This window comes from Trichomycterus rosablanca, chromosome 15, assembly GCF_030014385.1.
Source record: "Trichomycterus rosablanca isolate fTriRos1 chromosome 15, fTriRos1.hap1, whole genome shotgun sequence".
NCBI lineage: Eukaryota > Metazoa > Chordata > Actinopteri > Siluriformes > Trichomycteridae > Trichomycterus > Trichomycterus rosablanca.
The window spans coordinates 18195424-18207489 of NC_086002.1; the positions used below are offsets into that span (position 1 = coordinate 18195424).

General features: G+C 36.7%; 1 pseudogene; it reads left to right on the forward strand.

The window, feature by feature from the left end:
* The first annotated feature begins 3617 nt into the window (after positions 1–3617).
* The window catches only part of LOC134328237 (NACHT, LRR and PYD domains-containing protein 12-like), a 228143-nt pseudogene continuing 219694 nt past the window's right edge, over positions 3618–12066 (forward strand).

Consider the following 12066-nt stretch of genomic DNA (forward strand, 5'->3'; position numbering starts at 1 on the left):
GGAGAGAAACCGTATCAGTGCTCACAGTGTGGGAAGAGTTTTAATACACAGAGTGATCTCAAAATACACCAGCACATTCACACTGGAGAGAAACCGTATCAGTGCTCACAGTGTGGGAAGAGTTTTATTACACAAAGTAATCTTAAAACGTATCTGATTGTAAAAGTGAACTCTTAATATCACTAACATAATAACAGAACAAAATCTAAATACTGATTATATAGATTAAACAGCTCTAATACTCAGAATACATGTGATTTAAACATGCAGCACAAATGTTCTTTAGCTTTGTGTTCAGAATATTGGTATAACATCATTCTTAACACTTCATCTCCAACACAGTATTAAAATAGAAATGATACATAACTGGTAGACTTACTCAGACAATCTGTCTGAGGATTTTATTCATAGACATTATAACATGTTGGATTGTCTTTGCTAGAATTCACTTAGCTTAGTTCTTTTTTCCTAATTGGATAGATCTGAGACAAAGCAGACCCTAGGTAGGAGCATGAAATTATACAGATAAACAGAGATAATTTATGGAATAGTCCAGTGGTTCTCAAACTGTGGTACGCCAGATAATCTCGGAAAAGTAATTACATGTACCGAAAAAATAAATTAGTTAATAATTATAAATAAAAAATATAAAACAAAATGTGTAAATTACTAACAAAATCTGTTTCAAAGTTCTTATAATTCTATTTTAATAAAATCAGTTTAATTAAAACGAACGTGTTTTTATAAATATTCGGGGCTACACAGACACTGTACTTCATTACATCTATACTTCATGTTTGGGGTTTCCATCTCGAAATTTCCAAAGCATTATCAGTAAAGTTATCAGTAAAGTTATCAGTAAAGTTATCAGTAAAGTTATCAGTAAAGTTATCAGTAAAGTTATCAGTAAAGTTATCAGTAAAGTTATCAGTCGCTCTCTCGCTTTTGTCAGAGCAGATCTGCGTTTGAAGCTGCATTTAATGCAAAGTTGAGAGAAAATTAAATCTGGTTTTAGTGTGAGTGTGACATCATTTAATGCATTAGTGCCCTGTGTACATACTGGAACTAGCATGGATGTGTGTGCTACTTACCCTAAAAAATAAATTTAGGCCGTCTTTGATGGATCCCTGAGGTGGTTATAGTTCTCAATCCTGGTTTTCTCAGCTCCACATCTACACACACAAAGTGGACATGTCATTTCTAGTGAAAACAGAGCAAATGAAAGAACGTAAACATTTAGTTTATTAGTGGTTCTTACCCTTTACATGTGATGATACACAAGAGCTGAAAGTTCAAGTTCTTTTTGACTGTGGATTCAACAGCCATGTCCCCTGCGCCACTCATGGTTTGCTCCATTTCCATCAAACAGTTGAACATGAACTGCTGAGCATCCTAAACATTCAAACATTTCAATCTTACTGGCAACTGTATTAGCTGAGTTCATTTCACATCTTAAAACACAAAACAATCATGTTCAGGGTGTCTGTGTTGCGTTTTCTTACATTCTGAGTGTAAGGTGTAAATTCAGGGTTGTTAAGCGCAGCTGCCTCGATCCATTTCAAGACAAGAGAGTTCTTGGTGGACCAATCAGAGCTCTCTCTCATGGACCACAGCTTTGCAAAACATCTGCAAAAGCACAAAACACACTTTACCAGATCAGCATTCTCATCATTCATAATCTAAAATAAGAAATTGAATAGTAAATAATAAATAAACTGAGAAAACAATGTTTCTTCTTCTCTACCCGGTAAGGTTGGCTGATTCATCTGGCATGTCCTCATTTATGTTCTTCATGAGCTGTTTGCAGAAAGATTCTGCGCTGAACAGGCACTGCATACTGGCATTTACGTAGCAGCTGTTTCCCAAGTTTTCAAACCTGCAATTAAATCAGACAGACACAAACACAATACTGATCAGGGTTCATGTTCAGTATTAACCTTTATGAACGTACAAATATACGCTGCTGCATTTCTTACCCTCTGTCCTGTAGCTGCTGTTTTCTGTCATCGGAGAGGACTGGTGTGGGTGTTTTAGCCTTTTCACTCTGGGCTTCATCCACCCTACACACATCCGTTACACTATAGTTTGGAGAGACAGACAGACAGACAGACAGACAGACAGGGTGACATCTCATCATTATAAACCACATGGAAATTAGCACAACATGCCATATTCAACACAGAAGAAATGATTACACTTCCATGTCTGTTTAAACTAAGAATTAAAGAATTTTACAATAAAATATATAATAGAACAAGACATGCTGTCTAGCTGTACTCAAACCACCTTTAAAAATACATGAACATTTTGCTCATATCCATCTGTTGCTTAAAAATCATATATCTAAAGTTTTCAGTCTTCTGCACTTTTATTACCTTTCTGTAGTGCTGACAGCTTCAACATTTTCTTCTGTTAATGGAATTTTCTTCTTCTTCTACTCAGGAAAACATAAACACACAGTTATGTCCAAGTTCTTGTATTTGAATATGATCTTTGATTTTTGCTTCTCAAATGATCATGCATTGTATTCAGAACACAGTATACAGTGGTGCAAAATGAAATATACAGTTTACACTAGTACACTATTTAGTATACAGTATGTATTCTTGCAACATGTAGTATACAGTGTGTACTTATGCACTATGTAGTATACAGTATGTATTTTGGCTGTACTGCACAGTATACTAGTGCAATTTAGTATATACTCGTGCAGTATATAAGTACGCTCTTCTACACACAGCTAACGTTTGTTGTTTAAGCTATTAAATGTCCACTGATTGATTACTCAGCAGACACAACCAATCAGAGTTAAGCTTTGCATCATTCAGTCAAAAACACAAGAAAAGCATGATGGGTAAAAACACTAAAGGACATAAATGTAATCTTTTATACATGATTGTTGCATTTTCATTATCCATACAGCTGTTTTAAGATGTAAAATCAGATCATGACTTGTTTCTTACTCTTCTGTCGTGCAGACAGTCTCCACATCATCATTTATTGGATGCACTTTACTGTTCTGCTCATGACAACAAACACATACAACACAAATGTTGAATTAATACACACAAATGCATCATTCTGCACTAGTTTTGCTTTTTAAAGATATTTTATCTATCATTTTAAAACATGATTCAATGTTTTTTTTTTCTATTTTTGAAAAGCAATAAACAATATAAACATTTTCATGTTACCTAAAACATTTTATAATAGGCCTAATAAAATATAATAAGGGCGGCATGGTGGCTAGCGCTGTCGCCTCACGGCAAGAAGGTCCTGGGTTTGATCCCTAGACGGGCGGTCCAGGCGGTCTTTACAGAGTGGGGAGTTTGCATGTTCTCCAGGAGCTCCAGTTTCCTCCCACAGTCCAAACACATGGGCGGCCGCTAGTTTGAGTGCAGCGTTCAATGGCAGACAGATTGTTAAATGTAATAAATATTGCATTTCTGTTCTTCTTTAGTAACACATAAAGGCTATTTAATCTTATCATTCACACAGAACAAAAATATTATTTTTTATTACTATCTGATTCTGTATGTCTAACTGATTACGGTTACACTCGAGTGTCGCTACTTTGAACTCAGGAAGTTGCAGATTTGAAGGAGCAGTTGAAGGCTGCATGGAGTTAAAGTAAAAGTGCGCTCTTCGGTTTATGTGGAGAGAAATATAAAGTTTTCTAGAAAATCACGGTGAGTTTGTGAATATAAAGTTGTAATATGTAAATGTTATTCATCCGTATTTGATGGAAAAATGTTTAGGACTGATTTTATTGCCCAATATTTCTTCGGTATTTAGGCGTGTCAACAACAACACGGATATTTTTTTATACTTTAGTCTTCTGTGTTTTTCTCTCATCCACACGAACTCACAAACCCACGATTAATGAAAACAGGATAAAGAGATTTCTGAAAACTGCTTCTTTGTTTTCGTCTGGATACTAAAATGTAGCTTTATACAGATGTTGTGACGTCAGCGCGCTCGTATATACATACATGCCGGTGGTGGACAAAATAACAGAAACACACAATCAATAATAAACATAAAACATCAAATAATAAACATGTATGAGAGGATTACATTAAGAGTTCAAACTTTACTGAAGAAAGGTTGGAATTCATTACTGATAATGTGTCCACACTGTGTGTGATTATAAAGAAAGCACTAATCTAACACATTGATGAGAGTGAGATTGTTATTAATACACTTTCATTTATTTAATGATGTAAAATTAAACCAGAGCTGGGTTATTGGTATACTGGTGTAAAACTAAAAGCATTACAGAGCGGTTTTAAATCCCAGCTAAGACATTTTATTTATTTATTTATTTATATTAGATTTGTAGGATTAATTACACTAGCTGCTAGTTAGCTAAGCTGTGTGATTACTGTGTCATGTCCTTGGTGGTGTTTCTCTGAACTGAAATATAGTTATTTATTTTTGGTTTTATCTTTACTTCAGTGTTACTCCAGTGTGATGGAGGGTCCGAGACCAGATTCACCTCAACCCAGCTGTATCTCTATGAAGAGTGACCTGTCAACGAGGCAAACATTTACATTTAAAGATGGAGGCCATTCTACTGATCTGAGGTCAGTATAAACATTATGCTTTAGTGCAGTTTTTCAACCCTCACCAATTCCCTAAAAAAGTAATAATGACATTAAAAATTTTTTCAAAAACTGGATGTTAGAATTAGGTTTTGTATAGTTATTGACACAGCTTTATCTTTTTTACAGGCCACAAAAGAAGAAATTAAATGTTACTTACAGAGATCAGGTGGAATCCATATTTCAGGTTTGTATGTATGTGTGTGTAATAATAATAATAATGCTAATCTAGTTTGCCTCTGGTAAAATGAATACTGTGAGGGATCTTATGTTGATTTTGGATTCTGAACCCTCCTTAGATGATGTTTTGGTTTTTACATACTTGAGTGTTCTTTATTTTTGCCATATGGGGTTTATGGGACTTATTAGGGGTACCAAACACCCAACCTTCCACATTTTAATGGTTAAGACACTCACATGTTATTATACTAAATGTATCACAACTAGTTGCAGTATAATGTTGATGATGTAACTACATCATTCCTTATATGGTAACATCACTCATCTTTCTGTATTACCTCATGCCGCTTCTTGTGATGATCTGTTTCTCTAAATTCCTGAACAGGAACTTGAGTTCAAAGTCATCAACATGTTAAAGAATGAGCTAATCAAGTTCAAAAAGCTCCTGAATGAAGATTACCCAGCATGCTCTGAGCAGGAGGTGAAGGCTGTAGAAGATCTGAGTATTTTCAGAGAGGGGGCGCTAAAGATCACACTGAATGTTCTGAAGATCATGAACCAGACAGACCTCGCTAACATCCTGCAGAAGAGTAAGAGACCTAAATACTTAAATCAATAATTTCTTTAACATTTTAAAAAAAATCCAAATTTATCTTGGTTTTAGAATCATCTAGGCTTTTTATTGGTCAATATATTATATTATAAAATGTTTTATGAACATCATGTACTTGAAATTAGATGAAAATTCTAACTATGATATTGGTCACTTCATCTCTACAAATCCATTATAATTTAAAATAGAAAATCCTATATTTAATATTATTTAAAAAAAATACTTTAGAAATTAATCTAGTATTTATTAAAATATAAAATTATATATTCTATATTGTGTTTATTGATCATGCAGTAAAATATTGATTCATAATTAATTGATTCATAATTTCTGTTTTTTTAAGAACTATTAGTCTCTGTATATCAGAAAAAACTCAGATCCAACCTGAGAGAGAAATGTAAAAGAACCAGTGAAGGAATCACCCAGCATGGAAGCTCAGCACTTCTGAATGAGATCTACACAGAGCTCTACATCACAGAGGGTTGGAGTGGAGACATCAATAATGAACATGAGGTCAGACAGATTGAAGCGGCATCCAGGAGACCAGCAACACAGGAGAAACCCATCAAATGCAGCGACCTCTTTAAAGACACGTCCATCAGAACTGTGCTGACTAAAGGAATCGCTGGAATTGGAAAAACAGTCTCAGTGCAGAAGTTCATTTTGAACTGGGCTGAAGGAAAAGCAAATCAGGACGTCATCTTCATATTTCCACTTCCTTTTAGAGAGCTGAACTTGATGAAGCAGGAAAATCTCAGTCTGATGGAACTTCTTCATCAGTTTTTCCCAGAAGTGAAAGGTTTGCCATCATTAGACTGTGATGCTTATAAAGTTTTGTTCATCTTTGATGGTCTGGATGAGTGTCGACTTCCTCTAGATTTTCAAAATAATGAGCGATTGTGTAATGTAACAAAGTCAGTAAAAATTGATGTGCTGCTGACAAACCTCATCAAGGGGAACCTGCTTCCCTCTGCTCACCTCTGGATCACCACTCGACCAGGAGCAGCCAATCAGATCCCTCCTAAGTGTGTACACCAGGTAACAGAGGTACGAGGGTTTAGTGACCCTCAGAAAGAGGAGTACTTCAGGAAGAGGATTAGTGATAAGAACCTGGCTAGTAAAATCATCAAACACATAAAGTCATCAAGAAGCCTCTACATCATGTGTCAAATTCCAGTTTTCTGCTGGATCTCAGCCTCTGTTCTAGAGAGAATTCTGGATGGAGCCGAGGGGAAAGAGATCCCCAAAACTCTGACTCAAATGTTCACTTACTTTCTAATCTTTCAGATAAAGCACAAGGAACAAAAGTACCATGGGAAATCTGACCCTGATCCCCACCAGACCATTGAGACGATACTGGCACTGGGAAAACTGGCCTTCCAACAGCTGGATAAAGGAAACCTGATCTTCTATGAGGAAGATCTGACAGAGTGTGGCATCGATGTCAAAAACACATCAGTGTACTCAGAAGTCTGCACCCAAATCTTCAAAAAAGAGGCTGGACTGCACCTGGGTCAGGTCTTCAGCTTTGTGCACCTGAGTGTTCAGGAGTATCTGGCTGCTTTATATGAATTTCTCACCTTCATTAACAAAAACAGAAATGTGCAGGTGATGCAAAACACTGGATGCTTTAACATCTTTAGAAACTCTATGTCTGACTTTCTGAAGGATTCAGTGGATAAGGCCTTACAGAGTAAGAATGGACACCTGGATCTTTTCCTTCGCTTCCTCCTGGGTCTCTCACTGGAGTCCAATCAGACTCTCTTACGAGGCCTACTGCCACAAACAGGAAGTAGCTCCTACAACAAAGAGGAAACAGTCAGGTACATCAAGGAGAAGATCAGTGAGAATCCCTCTCCAGATAAATCCATCAATCTGTTCCACTGTCTGAATGAACTGAACGATGATTCTCTAGTGCAGGAAGTCCAACAATACCTGAACCGAAGTGGTTCTGTTCATCACACTGGACTCCATCTCTCTCCTGCTCAGTGGTCGGCTCTGGTGTTTGTGTTGCTGAACTTAGATCAGGAGCTGGATGAGTTTGATTTGAGGAAATATTATTCATCACATGAAGGTCTTCTGAAGATGCTGCCAGTGGTGAAAGAATCGAGAAAAGCTGAGTGAGTCATTTATTAATAAATGTTTAATTTAAGGGTTTTTCACTAAAACACTAATGCTTAAATTTATGCAGCTAAGAAGGTGCAGAACTAAAGTGTTGCAGTTTGATCTCAAAATGTGTCTGAAACTTACATATAATTTAATAATATTACATTTAAAATTGTGGAAAAAATCATCAACCACAGAGCTCCAAAAACATCATGACTAAATGTAATGTAGACAAATTAATAACAAGTAACAAAGAAAGAATTGCATTAATAATAGACAATCTTTTTAAATAAAGACACTCATGTTAGCATGAAGGAGGCGCTCAGGTGATACTGTGTAATAATCAGATCGTTTTGCTGTACGACAGTATCATGAATTAGACGTGGAATAAACAGAGCTCAGTTTACATAAACATGACATGTAAATTACGTTTAGACTCGTGCACTAGTTTTATACAGAATGTAGAATTTCACCTGAAAGCAGGAGCAGAAGTATTTGTACCTCTAACCCTGAATGTTAGTGACAGCAGTTTTTATGTAGAGCTTCCTGATAATTATTAGTTCCCAGTCGTGCTGTGCAGAAATACAGCAGTGAGAGTGAAACCTTTACCGAGTAAAATAGTGAGTAATTATGGAATGTAAATTTAATTTAGATCAAATGATTGAACCATTTCATACTGGTCAGGACCATGGTGGATCCAGTGCTACTCGAAAACACTTGCAAGGAACACCCACTGGTGATACACACAGACACACAATTAATTTATAATCGTGGGTATCATTGTATAAATTCTCAGTCGCTACACGGCTATAGTTAGCGCTTTCACTATTTTGTAATGTGTAGAAATGTGAAACTCCACCCCTTTGTAAATCAGTATATTTGCAGTGCAGTCTGATCTGATTATTTCTCTCCAGGTTGGATGATTGTAATTTAACAGAGAAAAGTTGTGAAGTTCTGTCCTCAGTTCTCAGTTTAAACTCCTCCAGTCTGAAACATCTGATCCTGAGTAACAATAAACTGAAGGATTCAGGAGTGAAGCTGCTCTCTGCTGGACTGGAGAATCCACACTGTAAACTGGAGACACTGGAGTAAGATCTTCACTTTCACTAAGTTTTATACACATTCATTCATTTACACTGATCACTTCATCCTGGGTAACAATCAGTGTAAACAAATAAACCAGGGTGACACACATACACTTTTAGAGAAAAGGTTAAAATAATTACCGATTCAGCATCAATTCAACTGCTTTCACTTTCATCTGCACTGCAGTCTGGGTAATATTATCAGATCTGCTACTTGGATTCCACCTACTGCTGCAGGGTGACGTCTTTCATTTCTCTGTCTGATCTGATTATTTCTCTCCAGGTTGTGGAAGTGTGATCTAACAGAGAAAAGTTGTGAAGTTCTGTCCTCAGTTCTCAGTTTAAACTCCTCCAGTCTGAAACATCTGGTCCTGAGTAACAATAAACTGAAGGATTCAGGAGTAAAGCTGCTCTCTGCTGGACTGGAGAATTCACACTGTAAACTGGAGATACTGGGGTAAGATTTTCACTTTCACACTGTAGATACAGAAGATATTGTAGCAACCCGCTGCTGTGGACTAGGAGGGGGCGGAGCTTTACCCAGAAGGACTTGCGGCAGTGGTATCTAGATCTAACATGACCGTGCAGCTCAGTGTTGGGAATGGTGTGACAATGCTGAGAAGTGGCCCGGCATGTGTGAATGTGGTATGAATGTCTATGTGTATGAATGAGTGTATGTCCGCATGTATCAATAAAAGAGCTGTTTTCTCTACCTCTTTGACGCTGATGCTACAATATATAAGCATCATTTAAACCAGAAAATGAATTTAACAGACAATGTTTAGGAGTCATCATACGTCATCACATCCTAGCAGGATTGTTTCTTTTACTTTATTTTCTTTTCAGGAATAAATTTTTTTTTGTTATTATGCATGCACAATCACAGAGCCACAGTAAGTGGGAACAGACATTTAAAAAAAAATGAAAAAAATGATACATTATTACATATATTTGGTTGCTTGAAATACAATGAACAGTAGAATGTTTAATTTATTATAAATTGAACAAATGTTTGACAAATAAAACAATGTAAAGTATTTCTCCATATTAGACTCTACAGTATAAAGTGAGCATTTTAAACATTATACAGAGCTGAAACTGTTTTGTTTGTAATTAATAAAGAAAAAATACTGATCTGATTATTTCTCTCCAGGTTGGTGTGGTGTGATTTAACAGAGAAAAGTTGTGAAGTTCTGTCCTCAGTTCTCAGTTCAAACTCCTCCAGTCTGAAACATCTGAACCTGGATTACAATAAACTGAATGATTCAGGAGTGAAGCTGCTCTCTGCTGGACTGGAGAATCCACACTGTAAACTGGAGATACTGGAGTAAGATCTTCACTTTCACACTGTAGATACAAAAGATCTGTTTCACTCTGAAGCATCATTTTAATAAAAACAACCTTAGCGGTTGTTGTATGGGATTCTTTATACGTCATCACATCCTAGCATGGTTCTTTACTGCAGCTCACTAGCTTACTTGAGATTGGATCCTGAAGTAGGATCTAATTGAAGGTGGTGATTAAGTTGTTTGTTCAGTTCACTGTTAGCATGCTAACCTAAGAATGTAAACAATAAATCCACCACTATAAAACAACTGATAATCTGATTCCTCCTCTCTGATTATGAAGTACCTTTAATTAAACTTGAACTGAAATCCCAGGTTCCATTGGTTGGTGTTTGAGAGGGTTTTTGGTTTTGAATGTGTAGATGTCGTAGTATGATTGTTTCTAAATGACCAGTTGACCAAAGATGTACTGAATATTCCACATGTGAATTTTGAAAAGCCACTTTAAGTCTGAAATCACATTTTACACTCATTTTGCTGATTCAGCATCATCAATTCAACAGCTTTCACTTCTTTCTGCAATGCAGTCTGGGTAATATTATCAGATCTGCTACTTGGATTCCACCTACTGCTGCAGGGTGACGTCTTTCATTTCTCTGATTGATCTGATTATTTCTCTCCAGGTTGTGGAATTGTGATCTAACAGAGAAAAGTTGTGAAGTTCTGTCTTCAGTTCTCAGTTTAAACTCCTCCAGTCTGAAACATCTGATCCTGAGTAACAATAAACTGAAGGATTCAGGAGTGAAGCTGCTCTCTGCTGGACTGGAGAATCCACACTGTAAACTGGAGATACTGGAGTAAGATCTTTACTTTCACATTGTAGATACAGAAGATCATTCATACAGAAACTGTTATTGATGTGTGTAGGAGTTTGATATTTTAATCATTTTCCCCACACAAGATAAAACACTTTATCATTAATATAATAAAATAGTTTTACATGTTGAAGATTTCTCAGTGATGTCTGATTGTGGATCTGAATGGAGATGGAGGAGGAGGTGGAAGAAGATGATGTATGATTTTTATTAAATTATTTTCTTCTGCAGGTTAAATTGCTGCAGTATTACAGATGAAGGTTTTACTGCTCTGGCTTCAGCTCTAAAATCAAATCCATCATCACGTCTGAGAAAACTGCATCTGAGCGAAAATTATTCAAGAGAATCAGGAGTAAAACTGCTCAAAAATCTACAGGAGGATCCACAATGTAACCTGGAAGAGCTACAGTGAGTTACTGTTGCTTTATACACAGACACACCTAAACACATACATGCACACGTTACATACACATGCAAGATACACATGTATGTCTTTCTTATTGTATCTCATCTGTATCAGGGTTTTTTTTTGTATACAATGAATCATGTAAAATGTTCTATCATTGTTCCAGCTGGTATCTGTGTGTGCTGATGTTTATACTGGTTCAAGTCTGATAGGTGACAGAAACATCTGATCATGTCTGATCTCTTCTACAGCATCTGATTGTAACACATTGAATTAAGAGAAGAAGAAGATGAAGAGCAGTGAAGATAAACACCATCTACTCTTCACACTGGGATTCTACAAGGTGACGCTTTTTTCAGCTTCTTACTGCTCATTGCCGAACAAAGCTTTCTAAAAAGGAAGGTGTGCTCCTCTCATAACATCACTTCCTGTACAAGATCAACGCTCTCAAATCCACTCTGAAGTCCTGATGGACCTTCATCTTCCCCTTCTATACATCACTACTGAAGTAATGGGATTGGAGAGTTCATCAGGTGTCTGGTACCATCTGTGTTAATCTGGTACACTGGACAGGGATAAGGGCTGCAAAATGGTTTGAGGGTCCATGAGGACTGCTTTAGAAAACCCTGCATTAGCTTGATGCATTAGCATGCTGTTCACTGGCCTGTAATGAAGATGTTTAAAGCCACTGGAGATGTTGAGATTCTGCCTGGAGGAGAACATGATGAGGATTACTCGAGTGGCCAGAGAATCTCTAAGGATCTTTACTGGGAAATTACAGATGTTAGTGAGGTCTTGAGGTCAGAACATCTTCCTACATAACCACAAGATATTTAGAGGACTGACTGAAGAAAGTCTCTTTTGTATGATTCCAATCCTGGAACTTTCCAAGGGATCTTGTTGAATGGTCA